The sequence below is a fragment of the Fringilla coelebs genome (genome assembly GCF_963513975.1).
Source record: "Fringilla coelebs genome assembly, chromosome: 20".
In the NCBI taxonomy this organism is placed as follows: domain Eukaryota; kingdom Metazoa; phylum Chordata; class Aves; order Passeriformes; family Fringillidae; genus Fringilla; species Fringilla coelebs.
Window position 1 is genome coordinate 3,742,050 of NC_140046.1, and position 6,000 is coordinate 3,748,049.

The following is a 6,000-nucleotide window of genomic DNA, read 5'->3' on the forward strand; positions in this document are numbered from 1 at the left end:
AGGAAAAGCAGGCCTGGCCTAGGGCTGCTCGCAAGGAAAAAGCCGTGGAGGCAGGCATCTTGTGGCAGTTTTGCGCTCCCCTTGGGATGCCTTTCGCAGCTGCAGTGTGCCTGGAGCTGGGGGCTTTGTGGTTTCCGAGATGCTAACCCTAGGCGTAACCCTAACCCTAACCCTAGGCAGGAAAAGCAGGCCTGGCCTAGGGCTACTCGCAAGGAAAAAGCCGTGGAGGCAGGCATCTTGTGGCAGTTTTGCGCTCCCCTTGGGATGCCTTTCGCAGCTGCAGTGTGCCTGGAGCTGGGGGCTTTGTGGTTTCCGAGATGCTAACCCTAGGCGTAACCCTAACCCTAACCCTAACCCTAACCCTAGGCAGGAAAAGCAGGCCTGGCCTAGGGCTGCTCGCAAGGAAAAAGCCGTGGAGGCAGGCATCTTGTGGCAGTTTTGCGCTCCCCTTGGGATGCCTTTCGCAGCTGCAGTGTGCCTGGAGCTGGGGGCTTTGTGGTTTCCGAGATGCTAACCCTAGGCGTAACCCTAACCCTAACCCTAACCCTAACCCTAGGCAGGAAAAGCAGGCCTGGCCTAGGGCTGCTCGCAAGGAAAAAGCCGTGGAGGCAGGCATCTTGTGGCAGTTTTGCGCTCCCCTTGGGATGCCTTTCGCAGCTGCAGTGTGCCTGGAGCTGGGGGCTTTGTGGTTTCCGAGATGCTAACCCTAGGCGTAACCCTAACCCTAACCCTAGGCAGGAAAAGCAGGCCTGGCCTAGGGCTGCTTGCAAGGGAAAAGCCGTGGAGGCAGGCATCTTGTGGCAGTTTTGCGCTCCCCTTGGGATGCCTTTCGCAGCTGCAGTGTGCCTGGAGCTGGGGGCTTTGTGGTTTCCGAGATGCTAACCCTAGGCGTAACCCTAACCCTAACCCTAACCCTAGGCAGGAAAAGCAGGCCTGGCCTAGGGCTGCTCGCAAGGAAAAAGCCGTGGAGGCAGGCATCTTGTGGCAGTTTTGCGCTCCCCTTGGGATGCCTTTCGCAGCTGCAGTGTGCCTGGAGCTGGGGGCTTTGTGGTTTCCGAGATGATAACCCTAGGCGTAACCCTAACCATAACCCTAACCCTAACCCTAGGCAGGAAAAGCAGGCCTGGCCTAGGGCTGCTCGCAAGGAAAAAGCCGTGGAGGCAGGCATCTTGTGGCAGTTTTGCGCTCCCCTTGGGATGCCTTTCGCAGCTGCAGTGTGCCTGGAGCTGGGGGCTTTGTGGTTTCCGAGATGCTAACCCTAGGCGTAACCCTAACCCTAACCCTAACCCTAACCCTAACCCTAGGCAGGAAAAGCAGGCCTGGCCTAGGGCTGCTCGCAAGGAAAAAGCCGTGGAGGCAGGCATCTTGTGGCAGTTTTGCGCTCCCCTTGGGATGCCTTTCGCAGCTGCAGTGTGCCTGGAGCTAGGGGCTTTGTGGTTTCCGAGATGCTAACCCTAGGCGTAACCCTAACCCTAACCCTAACCCTAGGCAGGAAAAGCAGGCCTGGCCTAGGGCTGCTCGCAAGGAAAAAGCCGTGGAGGCAGGCATCTTGTGGCAGTTTTGCGCTCCCCTTGGGATGCCTTTCGCAGCTGCAGTGTGCCTGGAGCTGGGGGCTTTGTGGTTTCCGAGATGCTAACCCTAGGCGTAACCCTAACCCTAACCCTAACCCTAACCCTAGGCAGGAAAAGCAGGCCTGGCCTAGGGCTGCTCACAAGGAAAAAGCCGTGGAGGCAGGCATCTTGTGGCAGTTTTGCGCTCCCCTTGGGATGCCTTTCGCAGCTGCAGTGTGCCTGGAGCTGGGGGCTTTGTGGTTTCCGAGATGCTAACCCTAGGCGTAACCCTAACCCTAACCCTAACCCTAACCCTAGGCAGGAAAAGCAGGCCTGGCCTAGGGCTGCTCGCAAGGAAAAAGCCGTGGAGGCAGGCATCTTGTGGCAGTTTTGCGCTCCCCTTGGGATGCCTTTCGCAGCTGCAGTGTGCCTGGAGCTGGGGGCTTTGTGGTTTCCGAGATGCTAACCCTAGGCGTAACCCTAACCCTAACCCTAGGCAGGAAAAGCAGGCCTGGCCTAGGGCTGCTTGCAAGGAAAAAGCCGTGGAGGCAGGCATCTTGTGGCAGTTTTGCGCTCCCCTTGGGATGCCTTTCGCAGCTGCAGTGTGCCTGGAGCTGGGGGCTTTGTGGTTTCCGAGATGCTAACCCTAGGCGTAACCCTAACCCTAACCCTAACCCTAACCCTAGGCAGGAAAAGCAGGCCTGGCCTAGGGCTGCTCGCAAGGAAAAAGCCGTGGAGGCAGGCATCTTGTGGCAGTTTTGCGCTCCCCTTGGGATGCCTTTCGCAGCTGCAGTGTGCCTGGAGCTGGGGGCTTTGTGGTTTCCGAGATGCTAACCCTAGGCGTAACCCTAACCCTAACCCTAACCCTAACCCTAGGCAGGAAAAGCAGGCCTGGCCTAGGGCTGCTCGCAAGGAAAAAGCCGTGGAGGCAGGCATCTTGTGGCAGTTTTGCGCTCCCCTTGGGATGCCTTTCGCAGCTGCAGTGTGCCTGGAGCTGGGGGCTTTGTGGTTTCCGAGATGCTAACCCTAGGCGTAACCCTAACCCTAACCCTAACCCTAGGCAGGAAAAGCAGGCCTGGCCTAGGGCTGCTCGCAAGGAAAAAGCCGTGGAGGCAGGCATCTTGTGGCAGTTTTGCGCTCCCCTTGGGATGCCTTTCGCAGCTGCAGTGTGCCTGGAGCTGGGGGCTTTGTGGTTTCCGAGATGCTAACCCTAGGCGTAACCCTAACCCTAACCCTAGGCAGGAAAAGCAGGCCTGGCCTAGGGCTGCTCGCAAGGAAAAAGCCGTGGAGGCAGGCATCTTGTGGCAGTTTTGCGCTCCCCTTGGGATGCCTTTCGCAGCTGCAGTGTGCCTGGAGCTGGGGGCTTTGTGGTTTCCGAGATGCTAACCCTAGGCGTAACCCTAACCCTAACCCTAGGCAGGAAAAGCAGGCCTGGCCTAGGGCTGCTCGCAAGGAAAAAGCCGTGGAGGCAGGCATCTTGTGGCAGTTTTGCGCTCCCCTTGGGATGCCTTTCGCAGCTGCAGTGTGCCTGGAGCTGGGGGCTTTGTGGTTTCCGAGATGCTAACCCTAGGCGTAACCCTAACCCTAACCCTAACCCTAACCCTAGGCAGGAAAAGCAGGCCTGGCCTAGGGCTGCTCGCAAGGAAAAAGCCGTGGAGGCAGGCATCTTGTGGCAGTTTTGCGCTCCCCTTGGGATGCCTTTCGCAGCTGCAGTGTGCCTGGAGCTGGGGGCTTTGTGGTTTCCGAGATGCTAACCCTAGGCGTAACCCTAACCCTAACCCTAACCCTAACCCTAGGCAGGAAAAGCAGGCCTGGCCTAGGGCTGCTCGCAAGGAAAAAGCCATGGAGGCAGGCATCTTGTGGCAGTTTTGCGCTCCCCTTGGGATGCCTTTCGCAGCTGCAGTGTGCCTGGAGCTGGGGGCTTTGTGGTTTCCGAGATGCTAACCCTAGGCGTAACCCTAACCCTAACCCTAACCCTAACCCTAGGCAGGAAAAGCAGGCCTGGCCTAGGGCTGCTCGCAAGGAAAAAGCCGTGGAGGCAGGCATCTTGTGGCAGTTTTGCGCTCCCCTTGGGATGCCTTTCGCAGCTGCAGTGTGCCTGGAGCTGGGGGCTTTGTGGTTTCCGAGATGCTAACCCTAGGCGTAACCCTAACCCTAACCCTAACCCTAACCCTAGGCAGGAAAAGCAGGCCTGGCCTAGGGCTGCTCGCAAGGAAAAAGCCGTGGAGGCAGGCATCTTGTGGCAGTTTTGCGCTCCCCTTGGGATGCCTTTCGCAGCTGCAGTGTGCCTGGAGCTGGGGGCTTTGTGGTTTCCGAGATGCTAACCCTAGGCGTAACCCTAACCCTAACCCTAACCCTAACCCTAACCCTAGGCAGGAAAAGCAGGCCTGGCCTAGGGCTGCTCGCAAGGAAAAATCCGTGGAGGCAGGCATCTTGTGGCAGTTTTGCGCTCCCCTTGGGATGCCTTTCGCAGCTGCAGTGTGCCTGGAGCTGGGGGCTTTGTGGTTTCCGAGATGCTAACCCTAGGCGTAACCCTAACCCTAACCCTAACCCTAACCCTAGGCAGGAAAAGCAGGCCTGGCCTAGGGCTGCTCGCAAGGAAAAAGCCGTGGAGGCAGGCATCTTGTGGCAGTTTTGCGCTCCCCTTGGGATGCCTTTCGCAGCTGCAGTGTGCCTGGAGCTGGGGGCTTTGTGGTTTCCGAGATGCTAACCCTAGGCGTAGCCCTAACCCTAACCCTAACCCTAACCCTAGGCAGGAAAAGCAGGCCTGGCCTAGGGCTGCTCGCAAGGAAAAAGCCGTGGAGGCAGGCATCTTGTGGCAGTTTTGCGCTCCCCTTGGGATGCCTTTCGCAGCTGCAGTGTGCCTGGAGCTGGGGGCTTTGTGGTTTCCGAGATGCTAACCCTAGGCGTAACCCTAACCCTAACCCTAACCCTAACCCTAGGCAGGAAAAGCAGGCCTGGCCTAGGGCTGCTCGCAAGGAAAAAGCCGTGGAGGCAGGCATCTTGTGGCAGTTTTGCGCTCCCCTTGGGATGCCTTTCGCAGCTGCAGTGTGCCTGGAGCTGGGGGCTTTGTGGTTTCCGAGATGCTAACCCTAGGCGTAACCCTAACCCTAACCCTAACCCTAACCCTAGGCAGGAAAAGCAGGCCTGGCCTAGGGCTGCTCGCAAGGAAAAAGCTGTGGAGGCAGGCATCTTGTGGCAGTTTTGCGCTCCCCTTGGGATGCCTTTCGCAGCTGCAGTGTGCCTGGAGCTGGGGGCTTTGTGGTTTCCGAGATGCTAACCCTAGGCGTAACCCTAACCCTAACCCTAACCCTAACCCTAGGCAGGAAAAGCAGGCCTGGCCTAGGGCTGCTCGCAAGGAAAAAGCCGTGGAGGCAGGCATCTTGTGGCAGTTTTGCGCTCCCCTTGGGATGCCTTTCGCAGCTGCAGTGTGCCTGGAGCTGGGGGCTTTGTGGTTTCCGAGATGCTAACCCTAGGCGTAACCCTAACCCTAACCCTAACCCTAACCCTAACCCTAGGCAGGAAAAGCAGGCCTGGCCTAGGGCTGCTCGCAAGGAAAAAGCCATGGAGGCAGGCATCTTGTGGCAGTTTTGCGCTCCCCTTGGGATGCCTTTCGCAGCTGCAGTGTGCCTGGAGCTGGGGGCTTTGTGGTTTCCGAGATGCTAACCCTAGGCGTAACCCTAACCCTAACCCTAACCCTAACCCTAGGCAGGAAAAGCAGGCCTGGCCTAGGGCTGCTCGCAAGGAAAAAGCCGTGGAGGCAGGCATCTTGTGGCAGTTTTGCGCTCCCCTTGGGATGCCTTTCGCAGCTGCAGTGTGCCTGGAGCTGGGGGCTTTGTGGTTTCCGAGATGCTAACCCTAGGCGTAACCCTAACCCTAACCCTAGGCAGGAAAAGCAGGCCTGGCCTAGGGCTGCTCGCAAGGAAAAAGCCGTGGAGGCAGGCATCTTGTGGCAGTTTTGCGCTCCCCTTGGGATGCCTTTCGCAGCTGCAGTGTGCCTGGAGCTGGGGGCTTTGTGGTTTCCGAGATGCTAACCCTAGGCGTAACCCTAACCCTAACCCTAACCCTAACCCTAGGCAGGAAAAGCAGGCCTGGCCTAGGGCTGCTCGCAAGGAAAAAGCCGTGGAGGCAGGCATCTTGTGGCAGTTTTGCGCTCCCCTTGGGATGCCTTTCGCAGCTGCAGTGTGCCTGGAGCTGGGGGCTTTGTGGTTTCCGAGATGCTAACCCTAGGCGTAACCCTAACCCTAACCCTAACCCTAACCCTAGGCAGGAAAAGCAGGCCTGGCCTAGGGCTGCTTGCAAGGAAAAAGCCGTGGAGGCAGGCATCTTGTGGCAGTTTTGCGCTCCCCTTGGGATGCCTTTCGCAGCTGCAGTGTGCCTGGAGCTGGGGGCTTTGTGGTTTCCGAGATGCTAACCCTAGGCGTAACCCTAACCCTAACCCTAACCCTAA